This window comes from Neophocaena asiaeorientalis, unplaced genomic scaffold, assembly GCF_003031525.2.
Source record: "Neophocaena asiaeorientalis asiaeorientalis breed wild unplaced genomic scaffold, Neophocaena_asiaeorientalis_V1.1 scaffold220, whole genome shotgun sequence".
In the NCBI taxonomy this organism is placed as follows: Eukaryota; Metazoa; Chordata; class Mammalia; order Artiodactyla; family Phocoenidae; genus Neophocaena; species Neophocaena asiaeorientalis.
In genome coordinates this window covers 5,438,313-5,448,455 of record NW_020174042.1, presented here as the reverse complement: position 1 = coordinate 5,448,455, position 10,143 = coordinate 5,438,313, and the positions used below count along the sequence as shown (strand labels likewise).

The 10,143-nt window shown below is 41.9% G+C and overlaps 1 pseudogene; it reads right to left on the bottom strand.

The window, feature by feature from the left end:
* Positions 1-637: 637 nt before the first annotated feature.
* Positions 638-2,485, bottom strand: LOC112405414 (ferritin light chain-like; annotated as a pseudogene).
* Between the last annotated feature and the right edge of the window lie 7,658 nt (positions 2,486-10,143).

Sequence of the window (10,143 nt, the reverse complement as noted above, 5' to 3'; positions counted from 1 at the left end):
ACTGAATCTCTTACCTGTACACCTGAAATACTCTTGCATCTCCCCATACACAGAAAAGCGCGAAATTCCTTAACTTGAGATGTCTGGTTTTCTTTAATTAACAGTAATCTTTTATTTATTTATTTATTTTGATGTGGACCATTTTTAAAGTCTTTATTGAATTTGATATTGCTTCTGGTTTTTTTTTTTTTTTTTTAATGTTTTGGTTTTTTGGCTGTGAGGCATGTGGGATCTTAGCTCCCCGACCAGGGATCAAATCTGAACCCCCTGCATTGGCAGGCGAAGTCTTAAACACTGCACCACCAGGGAAGTCCCCCAACAGTAAAGTTTTGATGTTCTGACTACCTGGTCTTTGTTGCAAAAACTCCTGTGTATCCTGGCTCCTCCTTTACCTCTTCGGAGAAGTCTCTCAGAGTCTCTATGAGATGCTGTGTCCTGGGCCTAAGTCTTCAGTTTTGTCCACGGAATAAAACATAATTCTCAAATTTTAGATTGTGTATTTTTTCAGTTGACACTACCTATGAAGTTTTATCTAGGACCTCAAGCAATGTCACCAAAAGCTGTTTCTCTTACACCCCTGGTTCTGCTTTTCGTGTGTGGGCTCAGTCCTTAAACTAGTTCTCCCCTCAGTGCAGCAAATGTGTTACAACTGGGAGTCCTAGAATATATTTCATTGCTTCTCATTGGCTGATTGGGAACATGATGCTCTGATTGGCTCAGCAGGAGCCTCCTAGCCACTATTATTATTATTATTATTATTTGCTGCAAAAAGCTTTATTATTTCCATTTGGTCCAGGGCTTGGGTTAGGGCTCCAGGGTGGTTCAAAAGCAGCCTAGTGGCTGCAGAGAGAGAGGCTTCAGGCAGAAGCCCTGACACCAGAGGGGCTCCTCAAAGGCTGCTGGGCTCCAGAGGTTCCTAGTCATGCTTGAGGGTGAAACTTTCGAAGAGATACACGTCCAGCCCAGACTCGGGGCCCCCAGCCTGTGGAGGTTAGTCAGGTAGTTGCCATCTTCTTGATGAGTTTCACCTGCTCCTGTAGGAAGTGGCTCTCCAAGAAGTCACAGAGATGGGGGTCTACTCAGGCAGAACCCAACACATGTAGATCCAAAAGGGCCTGGGTCAGGTTTTTCTCCATGAGCACGGTGGCTTCCGTAGCTGCCTGGGTTTTACCCCACTCATCTTGGGATGGCTTCTGCAGGTCCTGGAAGAGGGTGAGGCCACTGCTGGTGTTGCATCTTCAAGAGACACTCAGCACCCTTGGGATTCTCCTCCACCAATTTGTGGGAAAAGTGGCCCACGACCTGCAGAGACACATCGTAGCCAAGGTCAAAATAGAAGCCCAGAGAGAGTTAGTATAAGCAGATAGGGTAGGGGGTCCCCAGAGAAAGAACCAATCATGGCTTTCTTGACATAAATAAGCCATTTCTGGCCTAAGCCATTTTGTGATCTAAGCCTGGCCACAATGCTAGCCCTTGAACAGATTTCAGTAATTAATGATCTTAAGAGAGGAAAAGAATGCAGAAACAAACGACTATTGTCAAGTAAGAGAAGTAACAATAGCAAAGATAATATACCAGTTGTAAAAACTCCCAGTTCTCTTTCAATGGTAAAGATTAACCTGAAGCTCTCAACCACCAGATCAACTGGAACCTAAGGGAGGATGATGTTAACCTTTTCTGGACCTCTGTGACTTCCATCAACTAAAGCTTGGAGTCTTTTGACCACCCAAGTCCCTTCATGAAAATGCATGTACCCTTAGCTTCCTCAATTTTACTGTTTAGGGAGACACTGCTCTGGGAAAGATCCCCAGTGTTCTCCTTACTTGCTGCAAGTAATAAATCCTTCCTTTTCTTGATCTTTGGTTTGGTTGTGTCAACTGAAAAAAATGGCACAATCTAAAAGTTGAGACTTTCAGCAGACTTTCTGAGGACTTAAGACCGGAAGACAGCCTCCCAGATAGCTCTGTGGGACTGCTCCAAAGAGGTAAGGGAGGAACCAGGATACAAAAGGGTTTTTGCAACAAAACCCAGGTAGTTGGAACATCAAAAGTTTACTGTTAATTAAAAAAAAAAACAACAGACATCTTGGGTTACTTTAGTGCTTTTTTATGTATGGGAAGATGCAAGAGTCTAAAAAAAAAACAGACATCTTGGGTTACTTTAGTGCTTTTTTATGTATGGGAAAATGCAAGAGTCTGGGCTCTTTGAAATCATTCCTTAACCGTCTAGGGCCTCCATACTGAATCAGATTCACAGTCGGGGCAGCTGCAGTGACTGAGGGATTGATGGCTGCAACATTCTTTGTTTACTGATACGGCGGGTGACGTTCTTCCACAGTTGTATCTTTTAACTCGACACCCACCAAGAGGCAAACCCAGTTTTTCGGGTAACAGTAGGTGTAGGAGGCCCGCAGATGCACGTAGACCGGGAGGTTGATGACAGCCTCTATCTCCGTGGAATAATTTTGACAAATCTGCGAGCTCATGGTTGATTGGCATTAAGGAGCTAAGCTCAGAAAATGATGTTGGCTGGTCCCCAAGACCGAGGAGAGCTAAGTGGTTGGTCCAAAGGTTGCAAGTGATAAATAGGTTGGAGGGTGGATGGGGGCTGGAAGAAGGGGCGTCTCTGGGTCTGTTCTGTCCAAACACTATTGAAGCAAGAGACACATCCACTAGACTGCGGAGCACACTGCTTCCTGGCCATTATTAGAACGAGGAGTGGACTCTACTTTTGAAGCCTAATAGCTGTCAATAGAGAAGTGGCTTTCCTAGAGGTAAACTGCAGTACTGTTTCCAGAAGAAAGAAGCCCCCCAAACATTAGATGCTCATGAACAAAGATAAACAATGATATATCCTGATAATTAAACTAAAGCTGATCAATATTGTTAGGCAAAATGCTTTAGTGGCAGCCTAATGAGCAAAGCCTCATGGGTGTTAACCTGCATTCGATTTGCACTGCACCTGTAGGGGTCAGTTCTCCTGCTTGTGGACAGCATCCCACTACTAATTCTGCCTCAGGGCTTTCTTGGCAGAATTTCTTTGGGAGCTTGCTCTGCCAGGTGCAGGGTAAACTGGAAGTATTCACCAGGGGCAACCGTTAACCAAAAACGGAGAGAAGTTGGTGGATAAAGGCCCCAGACTCCAACCATTTTAGAGAACAATTCTGACGCACATTCTACATGATGTAGCAGAGGGCTCCTAGGGGGAGGGAGCCCCAGTAGTCCATAACCGTACCCAGTCAATAAGTGGGTCCTTTATTGGATTTTCCTCCTTCCTTGTCTCATTCTTCTCCACTCTCTCTCTAAGGAATCCCTTCCTAAGTCCTAATCTCAGTCTCTGCCCAGGAGATATCAAAGTGAAACCCAGCGGAGACCCAAAGGCTGGACAGAGCTACCCATGCAGAGAGCAAGGGGAAAACTGTGGTTTTGAAAAGGAGAGTAGAACTACCCCATCAAATAGGAAAAACAGGTGAATTTTAGGCCACAGGGGAGAGCAATGAAAGATAAAAATGAACACGCATTTAATGAAGGTAAAACTGAATTGTTTCTACTGTTTTATATTAAGAAGCATTCTTAGAATTATTTCCATATTAATAAGCATAATTAATTTTGTAATGTGTATAATTATTAAATTGATTAGCTTTGTTCCCCCCATGTACTGCAAATATTTTGAAAGCAGGAATTTCTTGAAGCTGGTATCTCTAAATTAAATTAAACTCAGCAAATTTGCATTGAGTATATACCATATCCAAAGTACTTTGCTAAGTGCTGTAAGACAAATTGTCCTTGCTTAAGGGGCCCTCAGAGTCTAGTAGAGGCAACAGATATACGTATCTGGCAAGCTTGAGACTGACCAAGGGAGCTATGGGATTACAGGTATAATCCTAGTACTGTACCTTGTGGCTTCTTAGTAAAGGTCACGTATTTATTCATCTTTTACCGAGCATATACCTTATACCAGATCTGTATGAAGGACCGCCTTTTAATTATTATTGTTTATTATTCAGGTGCAAAAATATTAATGTGTCTCCAAAGGCCAACTCTTCTTACAACTACCGGCAAATTCTCTACCTTTGCTGTGAGCATCTTTCCTGTCTTTTTGAGACACTCCAAAGAAAACCCTCATCTGATCTTTTTCATGGCCTCCCAGGCATATTTCCTGAGGGTTTTGGAAGCTCTCCCTCTGGGAAATGCAAATGCCACATTTACAGATTCACAGAATGTTAGCTCTGAAAGGGATCTTAATGTTTTCTAGTGTTTTCCATAGAAATCTATATATATACTGCATACCAAAACGGATTGGGAGGTTTGCATCTGTAAGTGGCAGACTCAGGGGCTCCAGCTGTCCTAAAGGCCAAGGGGTTCAATACCTCTGCATGCTAGTGTGGCTAGACAGGGGCAAGCAGATGACTGTCAGCTTGCCTGTAAGCTGTTCCGGCCACATTTATGTTAGCTGGCACACTTGTTTGGAATAATACCTTAGAGATTGTTTAGTCCAGCCCTGCAGTTCGTGTGCTTTCCAGAACTTCAGTTTTAGAAAAGAGGGAACCAAGGCCCAGAGAGGTGGCATGGCTTACCCAAGGGCACACAGTGAATTGGAGTTTCTCCTCATAGCTCCATTTAGAGATGGCTCCTCTTCCGCAACTTAAGGTCCCTTCACAATGCTCTTATCCAATTTAGGGAGAAGGGAGCTTACGGTGGGAAGCCGGGGAGAGATGGGTGTAGGGAGCAGTAGTAAAGTTCAAGGAAAGCTACATGCAGAAACACAGGATGTGAGACAGAGCATTGCTTTGAGTTTCAGGGAGCGTATCCTGGATGCGTTTAGTGCTGAAGCAAGCGAATTATGATGATCTCCCAAAATAACTTTGCTTTAGAGCTAAAGATATCCAGCCAGGCTCAAGGTTGCACAAGCCTTTTCCCCACAGCTCTTCGCTAATTGAATTAAACCCTTCTTGGCAATAGGGGAGTCTCCCAAAAACTGAACAGAAGGATTGATTTTGCACATGTAATGACTTGGCTTTCCAGTTGCTTCAGGCTGCCTGCCTCAGCTCAAATTCCTCCTTTAGCTACTGTCTGCTTTCATCTTCCTGTAGTCATTAGTGATACCTGATCCCATTACACTCTGGGGGCCTTCCAGGCATACTCTGTTAACTAATACTCATGATTGCTGCTAATTCATAGAGGGAAGAGCTCTGTACCGGCTGGTACATCTTCATAGTGTTCTTATCCACTTTTCAATTTCAGATGCAATGCCAAGGAAACTGAAGGTACTTCCATTAGGAAAGGGAATACTGCATTTTGTTTTCCAGAATCATGTATGTGCTGGAATCAAAGCCAGCAAGAGAGGACAAGAAAAGTCACAGAATTATAGTCCGTCTTCGAGTAATTCACCTCCCATCACTGTGGACTTCTACTCACTTTCAAAGCTCACTGTGTTTTGCTCTGCCCAGAGTCCACACATAGCATTCTTCTAAGCTCTGAACCTTTCTCCCATTCCTTCATGGTAATCTGTCTTTCGTGGCCTATGTTCTTTTCATTAAACTCATAAATATCTAAAAATTATATTTCTAACTGCTAAGGCATCTCCTTCCTAAATTAAATATTTCATAGCTCTAAGTTCCTTTGGAGAATTAGAATTTGCCTCAAAGGAGTGACTCCCAGACTGAGAATTTCAGGGAACTTGATGAACCTGTAGTCGGAAATATTTGGGGTAGGCATTTATTTTAAGTTTTCTTTATTTCACATCAGCCAGGTTAGTGTGAATGACAAATGTTCCCTGCCATATCAGTAAACAAAGGATGTTGCAGCCGTCAAGCCATCGCATTACAGCCCCCCTGACTGTGAGCTCTGTGGGAACTCAGGATGGAGACAAACCGGCTGCCCACTGCCAAGCCCTGAGCCACTGCAGTCACCCCCAACTGTGCACCCTGAGGTGATTCAGGATGGAGAAAAGCAGAACACTGACCTCAGATAGCTGAGGTGCATATCAAAGGAATGATTTCATTGAGCCCAGACCCTTGCATCTTCCTATACATAGAAAAGCACTAAAGTCCTTAACTTGAGATATCTGGTTTTCTTTAATTAACAGTAATCTTTTGATGTTCTCACTACCTGGTCTTTGTTACAAAAGCTCCTATACATCCTGGCATCCCCCCTTGCCTCTTCAGAGCAGTCCATCAGAGAGATCTGAGAGTCCTGTCTCCCCGGTTTAAGTCGAATGTCTGTCGAATAAAACATAACTCTCAACTTTTAGGTTGTGCTTTTTTTTTTTTTCAGTCGACACTAGCTAACATTGCCTAGGAGGTGAATAGAAATATTTACAGCGTTTATGGTTCTGTGCAAGATGGTAATCTGCAAGAAACTAAATCAGGAGCGACCTTATCCTGGAAAGCAGAACTGGTCATGCAGGCCCTCAGTAAGAAACCAGAACATATGGATAATAACTAGTAAGAGAGACTAACTCAATTATTTGTTCAGGTCCAATTCTTCTGTGGCTGTATGAACACAGCATTTATTAAAAATTGTCCATTTCACTTCCAGGAATAAACAGAAGCATGATTCATAAGGGAGGAAAAGGCCTGTAAGGTATGAAATCATCACCAGGCCAAAGAGGTGGCTACAGTTTGTCAGAATCACTGCTGTCAATAAATAGTGAAACTTTCAGAATTTGGTTGCCCTCTGAATAAAACCAGAAAGAAAGAACACATGACAAGTAGATTTACCTTTGGCAGAAACAATCCAGAGATGGTTTGTAGATGTGTGACTATTAGAGATTCAGGAAACCTCTAAATTTTATATAGCTGACCTACATAAATCATCAAGACAAGGAATATTAGCAAAGAAAGCTATAGCCTACTAAACTGTGTTTTGCATGGAGCACACATATAGCAGTGCTCCATTGGAGTTGGCAGTACGGGTTTTACAGAATTGATTGTTAAATATTCAGGTAAATTCTGTTGGTCCCTTGAAATCAACCACAGTGGGAATGTTTATACCATAGTAATTGGCAGTTGCTATAGACCATGGATTTTTGTTTGCTAGTTTTGTTTAGTTTTCAGAGAGTTGGTTTACCAGTCCACCACTGTCCAGCACTGCTAGAAGCAAAGAGAGCCTATCTGTCAGGAAAATGTACATTCCCATCTCTCAGAGAGGCATGTGTTGTGTGGAACTGGGAAAACTCACCAGACATTTCCCAGAACCTGGATGGAGTATTCCTCCAAGTCTCCTTCCTTCAGGTCTGTGCTCAACTAAGCAACCTTCTGCTTATTTATTTGGTACCAGTAGATGAATTGGTGTCAGATGGTATTCCTTGAAGTCCTGGGGCTTCTAAGGAACTGTTCTGGAGGACATCTGGGGAAAGAGGAGAAGATCACACCAGGCTGAGCAGCCCTTTCCTCTGTCTTCAACGGGAGCAGCTTCATTTTCTCTGTTTTACATATTGGTCACACACACACACACACACACACACACACACACACACACACACACAACCCAAAACAAAACAGTTGCTTGGAGAAAGCATACCACTGCTAAAAAAAAACTTTCAAAAATAGTAGGCCAGAGATTTTGTTTGCCAGAAAAGCACATCCTTTATTAAAGTTAACAGTTTATTTTTCTGGGTATAACTTGGCCACTTGTGAGTTTAGTTAACTTCAATCAGCTTCCTATTAACTGATAAAGTTGCGATGCGCCGACCGAAAACTCAAATATCTTGACTTCCCATGTTGAAGACTAGACCCATCAGTGAGGAACTGCCCTTCTGAGATTTCGATCAGGGTGATCAGTACACTTTCCTCTCTGATAGCTCTCTCTTACGTGGAGCAACTGGGAAACTTGCTCTTTGCTACAAGGAAACTGGAAAATGTAGTCAGTCAGGTGAGCTGAGCTCAAGTCATGGGACGTTTCTATTAAAATGGTTCTTCTTTTAATTACAAAAGTGACCTGATGTCCCTTAAAATTTTTAGAAAATTAGGGCTTCCCTGGTGGCGCAGTGGTTGAGAGTCCGCCTGCCGATGCAGGGAACGCGGGTTCGTGCCCCGGTCCGGGAAGATCCCACATGCCGCGGGGCGGCTGGGCCCGTGAGCCGTGGCTGCTGAGCCTGCGTGTCCGGAGCCTGTGCTCCGCAACGGGAGAGGCCACAACAGTGATGAGGCCCGGGGACTGCAAAAAAAAAAAAAAAAAAAAAATTTTTAGAAAATTAGAAAAGCAAAAAGAAGAAAATGGAAATCACTTTATCCACCACCCAAAGACAGTCACTATTACTTCTGGCGTATAGTCTAGCCATTTATACAAACACACATGTTCATCCACATACACATGACTTTTTTTTTCTTCCACATGACTTTTTTTTTTAAGAGGAGGTTCTAAAGTTTGAGTTTGCAATGTAATGACATTTGACTGGTTCTCATCACAGTTTCTGTATCTGTAATACCTGGGTACAGGTTGATCTCTACACGAAAGGCCTTTTCTCTATATAAAATTCTAAGTAAAAGGTAATGTAAAAGGTTCAAATTAAAAAAAAAATCAAGTAGTTATTTTACTAGATACTACATGCCTACAGTATAATCTAAAAGCATAATATGGTGTTCAATAAACGTAAGTATCTCTGCCACAGTCTACCAGCTCTCCCCAGAGGCAACCACTGTTATCAGTTCCTTGTTTGTTTTTCAGAGACACTCTGAGCCTATGCAAGCATATGTGTAAAGTGTAACAGCTAATTTAAAGAGAAGATGTTTGGTTTATATATGGAAATAGAGCTCAAACATTTTCCTTCTATTAAAATATTCTTAAGAAGTCTTTCGTTGTTGTTTTGTTTTTATGCATTATTTTCCTTTATGGCTAGAGAAAGCTTCTCATCTATGGTCATTACTATTGTCATAATCATCAGCAAACATGAATTAAGTCCCGGTGTATGCAGGTTACTGTAAGAATACCTTCATTTAGAGAATGAACTATCCTGACTTTGGGGGTGAAGGTTGGGGGTTGGTAAGATGATAATTGCATAATAATGAGTCTTCCTCCAATACAGAAGTAAGAAACATATCTACATTTTCTGTCTGGAAAGTTCAAAAGAAAAAAACCCCAGCATAATCACATTTAGAATTGAGTAGGTTATGTGTGTTTAAGAAGTAGACAGAATAGTTTCCATTACTTATGCATAATCAACATGGAGGTGGTATTAGTTTTCTATTGCTGCTGTAACAAATTACCATAATCACAGTGACTTAGAATAACACACATGAATTATATTACAGTTCTATAGATTAGAAGTCCAATAGAGGTCTTACTGGGCTAAAATTAAAATTTTGACAGGGTGCATTCCTTTCTAGAGTCTGGGGAGATTCCCTTTCCTTTCCTTTTCCAGCTTCTGGAGGCCACTACATTTCTTGGCTTATGGCCTCCTCTCTCTACCTTCAAAGCCAGCAATGTTGCACCTGTCTGATCTGTCCTCTATAGTCACATCTTCCTCTGACCACAGCCAGGAAAGACTCTCTGCTTTTAAGGTCTCATGTGATTAGATTGGGCCCAGATAATTCAGAATAATCCAGATAATCCAGAATAATCTTCCTATCTTAAGGTCCTTGATTTAATAAAATCAAGGAGATTTTAAAAAGAGAAAAGTCTCTTTGCCATGTAAAGTAATATATTCAGGTTCTGGGGATTAGGATGTGGGTATCTTTGGGGAGGGGGCATGATTCTGCCTTCTACAGGGATCAAGAGAAATGAATTTCCAGAAAAATAAAGCATTCCTTCTATGCTGTTCTGTGTTGTGCAAGATTCTTGGAAAAATCCCCAAATGGAGCCTGAAATGGCTGGCTCTAGCCAAGTAGCAATTTTTCATTTCTCATAGAACAATATACTAGCATATCGTGACCATCATTCATAAGCAATGCAGGCCAGAGCCACTGAGTCTTTCCCTGTTTGATATTTTCAAGTCTCTTTGAGCAATATCCACTAATCCTTTGGTTAAAATCCCTCTTATTTATGAATCCTGTTTTCTTACTTTTTTGACACGCATTTGTTTATAAATAGTTAAGGCATAAGCCTGTCACTTTGAATTTTAAAGAATGCAAAAGGAAGTTGTAAAAGTATTTTTACCAGTGTCCCAGAATTAAAGCTCATTAAGTCTCGGTTTCTCAGGGAG